The sequence below is a fragment of the Bombus huntii genome, chromosome 11, assembly GCF_024542735.1.
Source record: "Bombus huntii isolate Logan2020A chromosome 11, iyBomHunt1.1, whole genome shotgun sequence".
In the NCBI taxonomy this organism is placed as follows: domain Eukaryota; kingdom Metazoa; phylum Arthropoda; class Insecta; order Hymenoptera; family Apidae; genus Bombus; species Bombus huntii.
In genome coordinates, this window is record NC_066248.1 from 11013577 (window position 1) to 11033765 (window position 20189).

The window sequence follows — 20189 nt, forward strand, 5'->3', positions numbered from 1 at the left end:
ACGCCCTTGCAATGCGAAATCTTTATTCCTACATTTAAACGTGAGTTGAACGACGTCAATCCTCTATAAGTGAATTTCTCTTTGTTCGAGGAAATAGGAATTAATGATAGTTATCAATAGGTTATCTAATATCGATGCGATAATACACAATACTAAACGCGCAAAATAAATAAAAATGCGCAATTTTCAAAGTTACGTACTGTCATAGAGAATTAATATCTCGTTTCGCCTTTTCTTTTTTTTCTCAAATTACCATTCCATTTTATATTGTCGATCGAAGAGAGAGAGAGAGAGAGAGAGAGAGAGAGAGAGAGAGAGAGAACGTAGAAGGTGGTAATCGTAATGCAGAGGCCGGTAAATCTCGCAACACACGGCGGGTATTACTCGAAAAACTTATGCGAGTGCCCATGGCGAATGACTAGAGGTTTTCGAGCGTATATCGCGCGTACAGAGGCAAGGTGGTGCGAGTTCGTGCACGAAAAAGAAGCAGTTCCGCGAGAATGGAAGCTGCCGGCTGCATAAAGAAGCGGTAGAAGCGGAGCGCGTGCGTCTATTGCAACGGGAACGAGGCAAAGATGAAGAGGAAGGAAGAGAACGAGAAGGCAGAGGTGAACACCGACGAAGCCGTAGCAATAAAGTGTGTCAGAACTCGGTAGCGTTCCACCTTCTCTTCTCTTCTCTTCTCTTCTCTTCCTTTCCGTGCAGCTATAAAGTCGCCCGCATGCCTCGGGGATACGCCTTCGGCAAACGCTGTGCGAGTAGTCGTCTGCGATCAACTTATCCGAGATGAAAGAATTGCATTATGTTCGGGCTCTTGGTTCCACGTATTCTATGAATTTTACGCATTTTGGTTGCTTATTGAATACGAGTCACGAAAGAGATCGAGTCTATCGAAGTTAAACGGTTGGTTTCTGAAAAATTAACCTCTTTAAGGACGAATTTGTCAAGGCTAAAAGATAATTAGCTTTTGTTTTTTCGAGGTAAGATTACGTACAGATATCTATGTAGTTAAAAGTTGAAAAGTTGAAAGTTCGGTATCTCGTTTCCATGTATTCGATGAATTTTGTGTTTCTCGCGTTTCGATTGTTTGCTGGATGCGAGCTACGGAGAAACTCGAGTTTATTGAAATTAATCAATCACTTGAATCAACATGATTTTGATCACAGAAAACTATAAATCAAACCACTGCTAATTTTCATGAAAAATGTTTCGTGTTCATTATTAGAATATGAATGTTACTTGCTTCGTTATAAAACTAGACTCACGATACCTTCTTGATATACTACTTTATGTACCTTTATGATATCTAAAGTGAAAAAATATGAACCTCTTATATTGTTAAAATTACTTATGGCAGCAAGGTAGTATGATTTTAAGAACGATTGGGTGAAACGTCCATTTGCGAAGATTTAGATAATTCTAAGCAATCTCTGTTCTAAATTGTTACCGCCCTTTCGTGTCATCGATCTTCAATCTACACGACCTATCAAGCAACACAGTCGTGTCCCATTTCTGTACTCCGCATTCGCTATATGTACATACGTATATATCCAAGTACGATCTTGTCGTATCGAAGGAACGTGTTCGGAGAATTCGATACCGATGTATCAATCGCTTCCATCGCGTTTAAACGGATATTTAGCCGGTACGATACCCCTTGCCGAATAATAACTAAGTTGTATATCCATAATCGATCGTGGCTGATTGGGACGAACTAGTTTCGAGACCGAACAGTGTTGCTCCGCCTCGAATCAAGTCTGGATAAAGCAGTAATTATCCAATTTGTGTAACATGGAAGATTACGGAGCTGCGCGATCCATACTCATTTCGCGCTACGAACTTACTCTTTGTTAACCCTTGATCGCGCACAAAGTCGGAATTAATTTCATATTGAATAATACAGTTAATTTGTTGTCGTTCTCGAAATTTGCCAGAGTACAGTTGGCCATTGGCGAATGTTTCTCTTCTTTTGATACCGTATTCGATGGTATGCGTTCGATGATAATTAATTTTCTCCTGAAATGGCAGATCACAATCGGTAGGGACGATGCAAATAATCGTTTAATCGAAACCATTTTGATGGTAGTTGATAAAATTGCTAGTTTTATCACGTGCCTAATCACCGAACGGTGATTCTTTCTTTCACGCTTTCTGTTTCTTCTATTTCCTTGTTTTGTCATACGTGCATACAACGACTCGCGGAAGTGTTTGACTACTTGCATAGGAAACTGTTATATCTATATCGTATGTATTGTATGAAAGAGTGATTTCAGAGATCAAATTAGTTGCAAACCATACCAGTATAATCGTGACAATCGTGTTTCACTACAGTGCTAACAAAATTCCAAACTGTTTCACATAACTCACATAATCTCTATATTCGTAAGAGATCTCAATAATTTGTATACCTTTGTACACATATACCATCTTCGCTGTTCGCATTCTTTTTGCTTCCGTTTCGCTTGTTTCTTCACTCGAAGCTTCTAGCTTCCTTTCTCGTTCTCTCCATTAGCGTGCAAAATATACGTTTGTGCGGAGTCAGACGTAGCGTAGTCTAACCAAGCGTCAGTGTGTAACGTCTATGGCCTATGGTATGGTGCAGCCGGGCGAACCATAAGATCTATTCGACCAGACGATATTTTTCGTTGTAAACGCGATGCTACCTTCGCCTGCCTCCTACGTTCCGTATCCTCCGCTCTTTTCCAATGGCGGCCACGGCGATGTAGCTGCTGCTGGAATTTGCCGACAAATTATTAACGTTCCCATCGGGAGCCCGCTCTTCCCAGTTGCTACCTTCGACTACGTAAAATTCCCCGCGTTGAATGCGATTTAAAAAAGACGACAAGTTTGCAGTTCCCCTCGGGATAGGGTTTAATCTTCCAGGAAGTTTCGTGGATTAAAGCGCCGGATCCTCTCTGCTCCGGTTACTTCCTACCGTGGAAAACGGCCTCCAAACTGCTGGAATTCCTGCGTGGATCGTTCCCTACAAGTTTTTAACACAATAACACTATCGTCGAAGCTTCTCCCCCGGAGATCGGAGCAATCTGTTGTTTTATCCTATCTGTCGCGTGGCCGGGCTAACCCTCGGGGGTTGCGGTTGTTTGTTTTTGGGTTGAAGGTCAAAGGAATAATTAACACTGAAATTCTCGAACAGAGTAGAGAGCATCGTGGGAAGTATTTATGTCTGTTTGGCAAGAAATATTTGGTTCAAAGAATCTGGTCTTATCTGGTATAACTCAATTCTTCCTCTTTCCGTGACCCTGAAACAACTTTTACAAAACCACGGTTCTTTCCAAGCCCCAACTATTTGACTTTTACCGCGCCTTTCGATTTTTTTACGACCTCTTCGCGTCGCTTGCAGCGATCTGATCGCTTACGGTTTGCAACTGGACTACTGAAAATGTTACGTATCTACGAGATTCGCTAATAGAGAGCTCGCCAGTTGGAGATAAGCCAGTAAACGACCTTTGACCTGTCGGTTACGGTACTCGATAATCTAGAGTGACGTGAAAACGTAGTAAGTACAGAACTGTTACGGCAACTCACCGCGAACATATTGCTCGATGTTTCTAATAAGCAATAATCCCGAGTGTGAAACATCTGGTACCACTAGCCGGCTGGAAATCGTTTTAGAAAGTCACATACTAATTCCGTCGCTCTTATCCTGTCAGTGCAGGGACATAAATAATCCGTTTCTATACCGCGGTGCAACATGTTCTAACAATAAATAAACTCGTGTTTTTCGATCGATAGAAGGGAGGAAAGAATCGTGCTCGAGAATTGTGGGTTTTATGCCGCACAAGGAGATGGTCGCGACTGATGTTCCGGCCAGTTGGAAAATTTCTTGGCTGCTGGTTAAAGCCAGGATCGAGGCAATTCTTCAAGATATGTTCCAGGGAAGAAAAATGCGGTTCGAGCGGTGTTATAACGTGCGCCGCGTTGTAACCGACTTATACGATCTATCGTAGCAGCCGGCGGCCGCAATGGTGCTTACGCATCGATTTTCCGTCAGAAACTTACTTACTGTACGTCGGTGTTGGCTGACTGCGACGACTAAGGGCAGGCCACGACTGTGAGACACGACGACAACGACGACGCGGTAGTCGAGGAAAAGAAAATCGCCGTAAACAAAGTCTAGTGCCACGTAGTCGGAGTATTTAAGAGTAAAACGTGCTTCGACCTTAAAGAGGCTAACGACTGTTTTATATAATAATAATTATTATTTTTATGGACAAGCGAGAGAGGTAGTACATTTTTTATATCAAGCTTGTGTTTGTCATTTTTCTACATAGTGGTTTTTCTGATTCGTGAAAAAGATTCATTTGTTTATATGTAAAATATGTTCATACGTAAAAACATTTGTTCATATGTTGAATAATACTATGTAGAGAGGAGCAGCTAGAGGGATTATGGTTTAAATTGGCGGAGTTTGTCGACTGCGAGTTTAAATCGTCGTATTTCATATAGAATATTTGGAAACACAGCCGTTTATATTCATTTATATTCGCTTATATTTGCTTTTATTTGCATCTTGGTTCATGGGCAAGATATTACGTAATGAATTTCCAGCGAATTCGGCCGTTCTTACCGGCGACACGTAATGAAAACAATCCCATTGGGAATGCGTTTACGTAATGGTTTTACCGAGTCAAAGTCGGTCAGCGTGGATTAGAGATGTAGCCGAATGCTAATGATATTGATAACTATCGATAATGTCGAAATTTTATCGATAATTTGGTATTTGGATGATATAATGCCGATAATGGGATTATAAGACAGAAGCAGATAGATTTGGATACATTCGAGGGTAGAAATTCAAAGCATAGAAAATTATATTCAGCTTCTGTAATAATTTATTCCTCCAAAATTGATATTTCAATTCTTGTCTCATGACGTTACGTTCATTTCATTATCGATATCTTAACCGTAATATCAATACCCGAGCCATCGATTTCGGTTGCACGATACAGGAATTAAGAAAGCCATTTGAAACGGGAACGATTACGAAGCTGCAATAAACGTACATATAGAACCTTTATATGCAAACAGGCTATATCGCACGATGGTAACAACATTATCGACTTCCCATTTCACCGTCTCGATTAATATCGCATTGCAGTTAAATATCCTTTCACACAACGAGGCATCTACGCTCTTAAAATCACGTTTATCGATGCGTCGTAAGTAAGATTACGCTGAAAGACATGCAACGATTTGCATACTCGTATCAGAGCTCCCTGTTTTATCTCAGTTCACCCGCGATGATTCGTCGCGTGTACATTAATCGGCACGTCGACTTCACCTTTACGAAGACACGCACGAAGAAACGATCCAACTAATCGACTACAGTATTCAGCCGTCGCTGGTACTCGATACCCCTCTTTCAGTTAATTATCATTGAATACCAGTAAGGATGGCATTAATTACTGCGAATGACCATGTGGAAATCGGCGATGTCAACGGCAAGGAACGCGTAGGCGATGAGTTTACATACTACTTAACGCGTTTATTACGTTAAACGAGATGCGTCTGGATTATAATTTCCGTTTCTTTAATTATTCTTCGTTCCTCGTCCTCTCGTAAATATCATATGTCCCCTATTTTGGAGTTTTATTACGTTGAAACAGTTGCGGGATCTTATTAGATCGTCTAATGAGTTCGTATTACAGATACATGCCGACTTATTATAAAAGATACTTGTGTATATATAAAGAAAGAGTTTCATCGACATATACCTATATGAATTGATGTGATCCTTTGAAAATGTTCGTTTTGAAAAGTAAGATCCCGCACATCAGTCATGATATTTACGGCCATCCGATATAGATAAAGACAAACGTCGTGATCTGCTGGACGAACCAAAATCATATCGGTTTAAGAGAAATCTAAAAACTTTGTTAAATGTTTCAAACTTAACCATTCATTGATATTTAAAGAGAACGAAACCAAAACTGGGTGCAGAGAAACAAATAGCATAAACCTCTCCGACGATTTAATAGCGATCGTGTTATGATTCACTTGGTTTGAAATCAATTTGGCTGAACTCCAAAGAGAAATTTCCACGAAGAAATTTCCAGTCGACCGAAAATAAAATACAAAAGAATTGGATGCATATCTGTGCCTATTCGACGATTTATCGAGTTTCGTGCTACTTCGCGGGTGATTTAACATCGCCAGCTTTTGAAGCCGATAAGCACCAAAAAACAATGACTTTGACGATTTGAAGGCCGAAAAGGATTGCAAGAGACGCACGAAAGTTAATTAACGATAGAAAAAGAACGTGGCGGCCTAGAGCGGGCGCCATATGCTTTCGAGCGGAACTGTCTCAACGCTCTTAGCAAAATTAATGAAAAATCGATGAAGACCACGGCACGTCGTAGCTGGGTTACCAACGCGAATTCCGTCGACGATCAGATGCGTCTTTTCTTTCCACTTTCCTCGGTTTACGTCGAAAAATTTCATTGTTACGTCCGGTGACTCTTTACATAAACCAGAATTCATCCCTCGGTTGAGGCAGCTACTAGCTGTGTAAATATAATTAGTCGGATCGGAATAATCGTAAGGAACTGTTATAAAATTAAGCATTTTTATTCTACAGTCAAGGCCCTTAATTGTTATGAGATATCTTCAAGTCAAGACGTTCCTTATGGTTATTGTTCAATCAGGTAAAAAATGGGAAGGTCGGGTTTTCCCATGTTCGACGGTCATTTCCACCCGCAAGCTACCGTTGGTGGGGCGACCAACACCCATCAATAGTTTTCCTCTGCGACAGCATCATTACCAAACTTCACTGGTTTTTCATCCGTTGACCAGTCAATATCTTGATTGGTTTTTCGTTCATCGATCAGTCATCAGTTTTAACTTACTATTTACACGACTCTGAGAATACGTATTTATATCTACAAAGTTGTTGGAATAAAATATATATTATAATCTGTTACTTCAGTGTTATAATCAGTTCAACCATCTCTATTATCCTAACCAAAATAGGGGATCGATTGATTCGTTGTGTCGATTATCAAATCGTAACCAGAATTTACGACTTTTGTTGACGCGCTTCTTCGCGATCGCGTCTCTCCGCCAATAATCGAACAATCATTTATAATAGATGAAAGATTATTTCTCTTTAAGTTACTTATGTTGTTGGAAGGGTAGTTTCGTTGTTTCTATCAATTGATGTATATTATATAGATTCTTTTATTATCAAGAAGCAAGAGGAAGAGCATAAAAAGCAACTTTTCCAATATTTCATGATTTCGACGCGTTATTAGCATGCTTTCAACACGACCTCGCACGTCTGCGAATTTATAGCTGCTTTAATGCTTCAATTTGTTGCTATTAATGAGTAATTAATCCTCATCGGGGTTTATAGGTCGAGCAGGCATCGCCTGGCAATAATCTCTGTTTGAATAATTCTATTGTTTTTATTACTGCAACTATCTGGACTTTTGAATGGTCACATGGATTTGGGAATGGTCACAAATTACATGATCACAACTCCCTGAAATTTTGTCTTATATTTGATGTAATTCTTTGACAGTAATTTATGTCAATCACTGTCGGAAATGAAACGGATTAACTTCATTTCTCAGAAATTTCTTGTAGTATCGGAACAATTAAAACATTCGACTTGATTTCAGGGTCACTTTACAATCTTATACATAGTCTCCTATATTTCTATCTTATAAAATTACCTAAGAATCGGATATTTCAAAGACATTTCGACAAATATTTACCGAGGAAACGAATAAATGGCTCGTTGGTGTAATTATTCAACAGCTTGCACGACAATAAAAGCGATTCGTTTCGCAGAGGAAAGTTAGTTAACGGAAGAGTTTCGACGCGTAGTTTCGAATAGAGCAGTAGGTCAGATCGCTTTCTATAGAAGGTGCGCGCGTGTATCGTTACAAGGTATTCAGGATCGATAATGGTTGGAAACACACGGCGCACATCGATAACAATGTGTGGTCGGGACTCGAATTATTTATTGAATCGTGACGGATTTTTAATGCTTGCAAAATTCACGTATGTCGCTTGCCTACCTCTTTGTTTTATTTATCGGAGTCTCGGATGGCTAGAAATCGGTGAATAACGAACACGCTTTTTTCTCTCTCGTTTCCCCGTCCCCTATTTTTTTTTTTATTATGCCCAGAGAGTTCGTTTGGCAGCAGGTTTTTTCATCGTTCGTCAGCGATTAAACTTTTTGGTTTGATTTTGTGGCTTTTGAATCTCGTCGCGCAGTAATACGGCCAAGCTCTCTTGTTGGCGCACGTTTATCGTTGATTTAATATTTCCATTGAAAATCATTAGTCGCGGCCCCAGGCTCGACCAGCCTTTTACCACGCCCATGCTTGCATGTATTACGTTTTTACTTTGGTCGATTTAAATATGAAATCTCGTGACGCGATTGACAATGATTTTAACCATTAACTTCATAATCTCTTTTAAACGCCTTTTAATAATTATCAATGAATTATTCTCATTAGATTGGATGAATAAAACATAAGAAAGACTGAGCTTTCATGTATCAATGCGTTATTTATTACCATATTATATATTATTATTATGTTATATATTACTATATTATATCGTATTAACATACTATAATGTTTACTACAATTGGATACCATGGGACAACGCGGGACGTGAAGAAAACAACGATGATACGTCAAAAATATGACGCGAAACACTTTTATCGATTATTTGTGTGATACTTGTATAAGAAATACTGCAAATGTCCGAGCAATTTCATTGTAATCTTTCGAATGTACTTACTACGAAGTACACAAGAACTAATTTATTACGAATTTCACGATCCTAAAATGCAACATCGACATTTCCATTTTCTCAAACCATCATAGAGAGAAAGCACGCTAGTCGAGGCAACAGTGCTCGCCTTATAATTCCTCGTATTAAATTCACGGGACTCTAGAAAGATGTCTCCTCAAATCGGTTTCCGTCGATAATCATGAATTTCTCGGTTCACTAGCGAAGATCGGTGATGGTTTTCTATCGACCGTGTCGCCTACCAACCAAATGGAAACGAAATCGAAACGTACGTCATCGGGGGAACGAATATAAAGTATACGAAACTTGGATACGTTCGCATATAAGTAGCCGATGGCTTGAATGTCCGAGGATGAAGACCCAAATTGACAGAATTTCATGATTTCGAGAACAGATTCGTCGTGGTTCGTGTTACAAGAAGAAACAAGGCCGGGATAAATTGCTCGACTTCCGGTTCGACGTGGTCGGAAAGAAGGGCGGAGGGAGGTAGTAGGCAGAGAACGAGGTCGAAAGGGAGAAGGAGGCGGAGGGAGGCGGGAGGACGAAGGCAATTGAGACTGGCGACCGCTAATAGGGAGATTAATTCGCTGTCTTCTCGCTTCTCCTCTCTCCCTGCTTCTCTCCTCGTCTTCCACCTTCCGTATTCTTCTTCAGTCTCCGCTCCTCCCCGTGTCGCTTTCCCATTTGCCTGACTGGCGATGCAGTTCGTTGAATGCATTCGACGAAAATCTCTTTTCTCCTACTTCGCTGCTCGGTTCACTCGGTTGTTCGTCTCTGTTACTCTCTCTCTCTCTCTCTCTCTCTCTCTTTCTTATTGTTTCTTTCTTTGTCCGTTTTTTTTTCGCTGTCTCGTTCGTTTCCCACAGGATGCGGTCAGATTGCGAGAGCGGGGAGAAACCGATTTATCGGCCATTAAGAATCGAAGAGGTTTCGCGTTTAAATTGGAGAGGTTAACTGCAGTCTCTCGACGTCGCGGCATTCATCCCCCTATTTGCGAAATAGGAAGCGAAGTCTGGACGAGTCGAGGGGGAGCATTTGACGATCGACCTTTGTCCTTTTGCGCTCCCCGTGCTTTATTGCGCGACGCTCCCTCTCTCTCTCTCTCTCTCTCTCTCTTGCTCTCTTTCTCTCTGTTTGTCTCTATTTTTCTGTCCCCTTCTCTTTCCTTCTCTCATTCTCCCTTTCTCCCTTTCTCTCGTTTCTCTCCCGTGTCACGTTCTTCCTTTTCTTTGGTCTCGTTCTCTTTATCGGTTGTCGTCGTGATTGCTCTCGCGTTACCAATAATTGCATATTATGTATTATCTCTGTCCTGCTTTGTTACGTCTACGGGTCACGACGATTTCGCGACTCCTTACAGTTAATTGATTCTCTGCCATACGTCATATCGATCCGACGATATAGTTGGAAAGGTTAGACTCGATCTCGGCGAAGTATCGTCGGTGTTGTTCTTCTATTGTCTGGCCAAGAAGAAAAGTTTGATGGAGAATGTACGCGTGTCTTATAACACGTATTCCGTTTCGCTTTAACGAGGTTGTTTCACGTATCTGATGGATACTAGGGTAATTAGTAACTATACGTATGCTTATCGTAATTAGTAGAACCCAGCAATTTGACAAATTAATGGCGATAGGAGTTCTTTGTGTAGAAGTCTTTTTTAATGATTTTTCTGTAGCGAACGTGCATTTGAAATTCCTATCTAACTTTCTCTATAGGTAGGTACACGTTAGTTATGCAGACTCAAATTTCTGCGAACATAACCTATAGATCCTAAGCAGAAATCTAAGCAAAAGTTTCTCTCATCCATTAAATATTATACCGAGTATTCTATTCTACTTAGATATTTTAAGTTATTACGTGCAATATATCTGTGTATTTTTACACGTGAATTCTTGCGTATTGGAAGAAGCAATGTAGAAACAGGCAACTCGTGGACTATCGTCAGAATGAAAATTTAAACCGCTCGATGGCATACGGATTCCGGAAAATAATTTCCGTAAGGGCTCGTAACTCGTGTGGAATCCTCGGAATTGGATTCGAGAGGACGACGGCGAGAGGAAACGAGCAACGGGCGAGGTTCGATTTCACCTTCGAGACGATTTGTATCTCGCCGATTTCTGGCGCTCGAGTAAGAGAACACAGCAACGGTGTTCGATAACAGTCGTCCGTTCTCTTCTTCGTGCTCGTCCAGAGAATCAAATCGCTTTAATCGCCTGCACATCGATTCCACCTTCACTCGTAGTCACACTATTGATTCTCTTAAATTCATTTAAACTTTATCCCGGATCCTTAAGCTACGTCGACGTTCCGGTGGAAATGTTTTTCGTAATTCTTTTCGAGCCAATTTCACCCCCTCTATTCTATTATCATACTTCCACGTCATCGCCGACCAGCCGAGGAAACTTTTGCTGCGCGACAGCCGTAAAAATCACTGTGTCGAGGAGAAGTTGTTTTTGTCGAGCAAGACTCTCTGGACTCTTCTTCCCGGGGGTCTCCCTCGGCTGAGTTTGCTCCAGTTTCCCGCCGACATGGCTGCGGCACTTCGTCCCGTGTTTCCTTCTCGTTTGCCACGCCGCGAAGTGCGTCGTTAGACTCGAACCCCTTGGTGGGTTCGTTCCGCGGGAAATTCACCTCTATTCACTGACAAACCGGTTCTTCGTCTCGATTTTGTTCTGCGTCTCAACGAGCGCAGATTATAAGGTTGAAGAGCAATACAGTTATTTTTTGACCATGATGATTTTAATCGTAGAAGCGTTGTCGTAATACGAGCACCCTGTTTTGCTTATTTCCATTTGAACCGTTGTCAATAACGTCAGTTCTCGAACGACACTGACTTTACAGTATATGTACACATAGGATGCATCAGGATACGTGGTAGAATTAAATAGGAAGTGATTCTGCGCACAAAAGTAAGTGGAAAATTTACAATAAAATCGTTTCGTTCGAAGCTTTGTTTTTGAGATGGTCGAACTTGAAACTTTGTCAATTAACGCATAAAGATAATAAAAAATATCGACAAAATTAGAACAAGATTAGAATAAAGACAAAATTATTTTAATTAGCATTCTATATCCTGACACATGTATTGAGAAATCTGCGTTAGATGTAGGTTAGTTATCTGCAGCCAAACCTTATGTAGCATTTACTGACAAGTACCAATAATCGCCAAGCCATTCATTAAAACGTTCATTCATTGAAAACTCTCGATTTCTTTAAACAACTTCATCTCGACTTTCTTACCTAACCGCTCATAACCTAAACCACTGTCATCACATTTTACAACTCGTCGACCACCGACATTTAACAGATTCATATTACACCTGGCTATGAACGACGCTTCTCGAATGGCTGCGGAATGAGCTGGCAGAGATGAGTTTTGTCCATTTTGATCGGTTCCATTCTAGCATCCATCCGTTGAGTGAAAGTTCGAAGGGGTCGTTCAGTTCGAATGGAAATCTCGGTTCGATGCTTGTTCACTCGTTGAAATACGTGTAATATCCGGTACAGGTGTCGGCTGAGTGGGTATTAACACGACGGCAGTCTGTTCGCAGAGCAGAGGGTGAAATGGATTCGTAGAATCTACGCGGGGAATCTCGAGACGCCTCGTTTAGGAACGAGTTATTCGAGAGGCGCGACCGCAAGGGTACGAGAGATACCGCCTCCCTTGTAAGACGCTCGTTTTCCTCATTATCATACAACTGCATTCCGGTTATTGTGTTGCCGTAATTACGGTCAGTTACGCGCGACCAGCCGGAGCGAGTAAATAATTGCGCAATTACGTGGCCTGCAACTCTCTCGCACCCGCGCGAGCGTGGATCACGCTGCTTTTATGAATGCCCTTTCTTTCTGCTGCTCAATTGAAACGATTTCCAACGCGTGAACAATTAAGAGAGATCAGAGTTACGACTACCGATACACGCGTATGTAGAATGTACGCAAGATACGATCACAATTGTGAAACAATAAGAAAGTAATATATACGTATCGTGAAATTTGTCTCCCCCGTATCGACGTTTAAATTGTTCTCTTTTAACCTTAAAACGTTCTTTAAGGTTTCGTTTGTGGAACGATAGATTAATCGCGATATAAATTTAGTAGATTGTAAGGAAACATATGATTTGCCGTTGCTTGAAGAAAGTAGTTATAGATTTTTATGACTACATAGTATGAGCGTTCATAGGTTACGGGTACAGAATTGTTCTCGTCAATTGTGCGAACAGTTAATACATTTTCTTACATCTTACGAATAGTCCACTTTCATTATAATAAAATCCTACAAGGATTCAATATGAATTTAGTATGCTCCAAGATAAGACAATATAAATTATACAATTTGTACTGCATCCAAATAAAGATATTTTTCGACGAATGCCTGTATGCCTGCATGTATGTGATCAGAGACCAATAGAGTGAATTTTTATCAACACGCATGATATATACACAGCATGCTCGGCAAAGGAATTAGTTATCTGCATTCAACTAGAAAATCTTTTGTCTAATCATAAAATTTCGCCCATTTAAACTACAGTTGTAACAAGAACCAACCATCCATACATTAAAATTCACATTCTGCAAAAACAAGCAATAAGACCCGATAACAACTCGTGAACATCATCAAGAATCATTTCCAGGATAGTCAGTCGGTTCGCAATTTCTCAGTGTTCCGTGGAGCGTGTCGTATCCCCGGAAGCATCTATCGGAATTTCTCTCTTTTCATCCATCATTGAACGGTGGAGCGACGATATCGATAATGTTAGCCGATGGATCGGCTCGTTTCCGGTTGCGTCACGGAGCCGGAATATCACGGGAAGACGGACCGGGCCGGTGTCCCGTGGTAGAGCGAGCGCGATAAAGAGCGGTTTGGCTACGAGGCCTTAATTAGCGTTCCCGACAGGTAGGTACCTAACTGTAGATTTAAAGGCAAACCCGTTGATCCCAGTCGGTGGGTAATGAACTCCGTTGAGCTCGCCGGACGAAGCGTGAGAAGAAAGGAAACGAACCAAGAACGAAAGAGTAAAGGGGACGGAGAAGATGAAGAAGAAGATGCCGTGGAGGACAAGGGAGAAGGAAATAGACAAAGAGATTGTGCGAGAGAGAGAGAGAGAGAGAGAGAGAGAGAAAGAGAGAGGGAGTACGAGAAGGTTGAGACGATAGTGGGGAAATGGAGAGAATCTCAACGTGGGTGGAGCAAAGGCGGGAAGAGGAAGTTGCCGGAAGCGGATCTTGCGATAGGGTTAACGGCATTAAGTCGTCGCTCAGTGTCGTCGCGTGACCCGCTTAACGACCCAGCCATACGTCGAACGACTCATTTCGACCACCCTTCCCGTTGACGTTGATCCTTCGTCCCGTTCGAGATGTCGACAGTGTTATTGGGTCAAGGTCTCAATGTCCTCTCGCCCGTGACTCCTTTGGTCGAACGTGTGTCGGGAAACCTGCCACCATCGTCGACTCGCCTATATGCTTGTATTACTCCGTACGTTAGGATTGCGGTCGGGAGAATGAATTCGAGTGGGCAACCAGTTTTTGCTGCTTAGTGCTGGTCGCTGGCAAGAAAATCCAGTACAGCGATCCTCTGATGGACGTTTACTTAGTGCACCAAGAGAGAGGTACACTTGTCGATTTACGGATATAATGAGTGTAAAATATTTAAGTTTAATTAATGTAGCGGATGATTGATTGTTGAAATGCCTTTCTGACTTCCGCGAAATATGTACCTATTTTGTACAAAATACCTTGATATTATGTATATAATACGCGTACCATAATATATTTATGAAAGAAATGTTCGATGCTTACAAGTGTTCAAATGCTTCCGTGAATCTCTGTAGTTTTCTTTGGGACGTTTTGTTACATGGTCGTTGAAATAACGTTTTTGTATTTCGAATAGGAAAGGGATTTGGCTTTAAGCGATGCCCAAGTGGAGTTTGTACGGTGAACTGAAACGGTAAAACGTTGATAATGCAGGAAAGGATTAAATGTGTTCTGAGAAAGAGTATGTAAAAAGAAAAATGAACGCGACACGGAAAGTGTTTCAATACGTTGCTACGTGGACCACGTTCGTTTGGAAGCTAGGTCGAACACGGATCGCGTGATCGTTGATAAATATAAAAACGTTAACCGTCTCTCGGTGAAACGGTTATTTCACGGATTAAACAGCACGACGTTGGCCACTGTAAGCAGACCTTTAATTTAGATCAACGATCTCACGGGAGGCTTTCCCGAAAGTTTGAAAAGTTGTCCGTGGAACTTTTTTGGTCGTCAAACTTTTCGACTAGCCGAATCGACCGGTAACGAACGTATATGCGATTGATGTTACAGCGAGGAACACGCTACGAACAATTCTGAATTCGCGGGAACTGGCGTGGACTATTCCGAAATTGCATAGAAATTTGACTCGGACGAGATGGACATTGACGGGTTACAAAATGTAGGTTCGTGAGATTCAAAGTAAACAGCTTCGAGTTCATGAATTTACGGATCGTTACTAGTTCATGGCATTCCATGCAGATGAGTTTCGATCTTTGGAAGACAATACAGACATCGTATAGTTTCTGAGACAAACATTCCTGCGACTCAAAAGATTTCAAGATCCTTCACGAACTCCAAACACGTGGATCTTAGGGATTCAGAGAACTCTGTGGAATCTAGAACTCGACGATTCTAAAATTAAATACTGTTTGGCGAACTCAGAGCTGTTCTTAGTGGGAAAATTAACATCAAGATTCTTTGCGTCGAATTTTATGAACTTCAGAATCGTTTAATACAGTAGTTTACTAAGTAACAATATTAATGAATTGGCAAGTGACAAGTTGTAAATTATAGTCTCTTTTGTAACTTTACTCGTAAAGTTTCATTTCCTTCATTATTAAACTTCTTTCAGTTATGTAGGAGAATCAAGTGGTATTAGTAATTTATCAAAATATATAATCTTCCCAATGATATTAGCTCGACCGTGCGAAACGGTCCAGATCTTCTGTAATAAATTTTATAAAATACAGTATTTTCGTACTATCAATAAGTTCAGTAGAGCTAAATGTGTCTAAATCGATCAAGACCATCTATATGTACAGATCCACAATTCCGTAATCGTCTGGATCAGAATCCAATTAACCTGAGCTTGTTTACATCATGCCCTATTATATCTGGAATAATGTTCTACGTTAAATGCAATATCTCTGACGTTTCCGTTGATGAAATTGCGAGCGTGTTTTATCACATATCGGCCGGCTTGTTTTTGTACGTCAATTAATCAGACCGCTTTGTCGACAATTCGATAACATACATACCAAGGAAGGCGAGTTGCTTTGAAATTGAAGTTGCGAAGTATGTTGATCACGCAGGAAGCTTGTCGCGCCTGCTGAAGTCAGGGACGATTCTTAGTTGCGATAAACTCTGGCGAACGAACAGGCAAGAGTGCATTCGTGTTGCCGAAGAAATACGAGGGACAAGATTGTTTCGGTGCACGGAATAACGCCACAATTTCGGCCAGAATTAAGGACGAGACCGTTACGAGAGTTGGAAAGGTTTCCTTCTTATTATTTCGGTTATTCGACTAAATGGTGAGCAATGAGAGCAAGGTGACAGTAATAAAAGTTATAGTTAAAACTGTAACGAAATTAAAAGTTAAAATTTGTTGTGTTTAAATTGTTTGTTAAATAATAATTGTGTTTTTAATGGTCAAAGCGAACTAGTAAACAGAGAATGTAATGCTAAATCATTTGTAGCCAATTAGATTACAAAATATCGTAAAATATGACTTTAAAGCACCAAATAAGACAAATTAAGATTTTATTAAGAAATTATTGTAAAAGATTAGAAAGTACTGATAAGTCCGTTGTGCTAATTACGTTGTAAAACGTTTGAAGTTTAAATCCATGCGGTAGTAAATATAATATAACGAAATAACGAATGTAATGGATAACGTGTCAGACACACAGTGACTGTCCCTTTCTTCTAGTACATTATCTTCACTGTGTCATTAGGTCAAAAAATATCTATATCTTTCATAAATAACTTTAACTCCCTTCCTCGATATTTTATTCGTGCATCTCAACAAAATTAAACTTAATATGGATAAAATATTGTAAAAAATTCTGTGACAATTTGGTTGTGAGCAATAAACCGAATACAGATTTCCATAAAATTGGAAACGCTATTTACAAATTAATGGAATAAACGTAGCTGTACATGGCACGAAAACAAGTCAAGGCGACAGAAATAGTAAACGTACGAAGAAGAATGTCCCGTTCCGTGAAAGTATTTTCACGATCCGGAAAAGGAACAAATAAAACAGGTCTAGGTGATTGTATTGCATTTCTCTGTCTCTTTCGTTGCTGCTAAGGGGTAATAAATCCTGCGGAAAGTTGCACATGCACTCTGCTGAATTCGTATTCCCGTAAAACAAGGTCAAGCGAGGTGTAATTATTAACAGGTCGAGGTACAAATTTTCCGGACTTTCATCTGTTCAATCAGTAACTTCGATATTCTCTGTGTAATGCGATAGAAATCTGCTTTTAAATATTAACACACAATAATAAGCTGTGCACAAGCTAAATTAACCAACACCATACCTGAACATTTTAAAAATTTTAGTATACTTATATATATAATATAAGTATATCAAAATTAAAATAGAATTTCAAATTTTTTAAATAAAATCCACTTGTATCATATTCCTCTGCCCTTCAATAATAAATCACCATGTTCCATAAATAATTTCCTTCTCCGAGAATAAGCCCGTTAATCTAAAACCAACTTCAGAGATCGTTCTTCGTTCTACCCAATTCTTACTTAACCTGAAAAGAGTATGGTCGAGCAGAGGGATGGAGATATCTTTCCGAGACAGTTCAGCCAGCGGAGAATCTCGGGAACTTCTTACCCATGGGCTATCGGGGTTAAAAGTCGATCGACTTCACCGGGTTCGCTCAACTTATCGGGAAATTTCGTCGCGACGTGTACGCGTCCATTGAATCAAAGGGGTGAGAATTTGAGGGTTCTGTCGAAGACAGGGATCATACGGGAGGTGGAGAAGAAGAATTCGAAGTTACTTTGGCCAGCATGCAGGCATGTAAGGTAATAACGCGAGCAGTAGCAGCAGTTTCACCACGGTATTATGGCGACAAGTAAAGTCGTCGATGCTGGTGGTGGTTGTTGGCTATGCCGGTGATGGCGGTGTCGAGCGTTCCCTTAGTCGGGACAACTCGAGCCAAACCCCATACCATCGGTGTTTCTCGACTCTACGCTAAAATACCGCGATATGGTAGCGTTCTACCGCGTCATTTTCTTCCACTTTCCGCCCTTCGATCCCATCTCCCGCTTCCCTTTCAACCTGTCTCCTCTCATCTCGACTAGAGCTCGCCCCTTCGAAACTGTTCTCATCACGTCACCGCGTTCTTCCTTCCTTCTCGTCGCTTTATTTTTATCCCTTCGTCCGCTTTGTTCGGCTTTGTCGGATTATTGTGGTCACGGAAATACCAAGGGTAAGAAGCACCCTTCTTCCGTCTTCGCGCTTTTCCTTTCCGCCCTCCAGGAACTGCTGTCTTCCATCGTCTTCCCGATGTGTAGCGTCTGTTACGATATCCGGACCCTACGTACGGACAATTTGAATGTGACAAGTTGTCATTTTTATCGTATATATTGTTCATCAATATCTCTGATTACGTTTGATTACAGTGGACTTTTATCTATCTGAACCTATCGGGGGACAAACACTGAACTGTAATATAAGTTCATCAATTTTTCTTAATACCTATTATTTTTTGTTGGCGTTAACTAAACGTTCGTTCCAATAAACGTAGTTCTACTTGGAATATATTTAAATCCGATATCGTGTCAGATATATTAATACATTTTATTCTGTCTGTTACAGGTAAGTGTTTCATCAGTGAAGATTAATGGGGCTGGCATCGAGCAAGTAATTCGTAAGTCAGTCACGAACGACATTGCTTTTTTATTCCGTCCGCTTAATCGTGCCACGGTCTTGGTTTTCCTTATATAAATCACGAATGAAACAAATACAGCTACAGATATAAATATAGAAACCATGAAATATTTATGAACGACTCATTATAACGGGGTTAATGGTCTTGTTATTTAAAAGTTCCTCGTGTAACTCAAGCTTTAAGTACGACTTAAAACTCGAAGTAATAAAAGAGACGTTACTATTAGACATTATAATTAGCGAAGAATCGCTGGTAATTATCTACAGGAATCGAACCTTCGTCTTCTCAACGAGAACAAGGAAGCGAAATAATGGTGCGTGATTCTATTGACAACGAAGAGTAGGAGAGATGAGCGCCGAGGTGAAAGTCAAGCGAAAGCGAGTACGGGGCGTAAACGTTACACGAGGTCGTACAAGACTCCGTTAATCTTCCGAGACGGGGGCGTAACACGTGCGTGAGAAATAATAATATACGCCACGAAACGGCATTACGACTCTGGCGTGTTTAACTCACGAATACCGCCTGTCTGATGTAACAACAAACAAAGTGCTCTGCACTTTCAGCTCGCGTTCCCACCGTGTGTCTCGTTGTTTCGTTTAATTGCCACGTTTGTTAGAAATTTTTAGTGTCTTTTAAATGTACGAAGTTTCTTTTTTTACAATCGACTTTAAGCGATTAAAAGAGGCTCTTTTAAATTAATAACCTTAATCACTAATTAACTTCTTGGAACGTTGTGCCATCACTATCGCATTAAGCACTCTATTTAGGCTAATTATTGGTTATTATTTCTTCCATAAGAACGGGGAATGATAATCAGTAGATTGCGAATGTTTATGCACATTTCTGGTTTTATGAATGTAGCTAGTGAAGTAGAATTTAAAGGCAGAGATTTGTTATTATTACTGAAAGAGTACTTACTGGGAATATTTTATTTATTTCATATATCCTCGAAAATTTCTTATAAATGCATGAACATCCGCGATTTAATAGATTACAAGTCTTGTTCTAATGAAAAAAAAAAATGAAGAATATGACAAAATGAAAAAGAAGTCTGATAACAAAGGGTTAAGTTTAGTTGTAACGCGATACTCCAACAAAAAATCTTCAAGTAAAAGTATTAGGGTTGAAATCAATTTGCTGGAATCGATGGCTAGAAGAAAAACTGTCAAAGGCGTTTTTTAAATACGATCTAAAATCTGAAGTAATAGCTTACAACGCCGAGACTCCATTATATCCGATCGAACGGGCCGAATGATACAGAAGAGAGACGGTTACATCTCGATCGGCGGAACCTGACGCCGTTTTTGTTCGTGCCGTCGACAATCTTCGATTTCGGATAACCATTAGACCGCGTCCGTTCAGGTTTCTTTCATCGAGTGTCTTTCGACAATATATCTGCCGCGTTTCATTTTTTGTCGGTTTGCTTGTTCGATAGGCGAGGAACAGCGAGAAATCGCGACGACA

General features: G+C 40.5%; 1 protein-coding gene across 6 annotated transcripts in view; it reads left to right on the top strand.

Moving 5' to 3' along the window:
• Positions 1–20189, top strand: part of LOC126871100 (mucin-5AC-like) — a 329637-nt gene that overhangs the window by 133600 nt on the left and 175848 nt on the right. Inside the window, exon 2 of one of the 6 annotated variants that reach the window (XM_050629510.1) lies at positions 18653–18704. The exons of the other annotated variants lie outside the window; for them this stretch is intronic. The gene's annotated coding sequence lies outside the window, so the exon portion shown is untranslated. The remainder of the gene's footprint in view (positions 1–18652; positions 18705–20189) is intronic. 6 annotated transcript variants of the gene reach the window in all.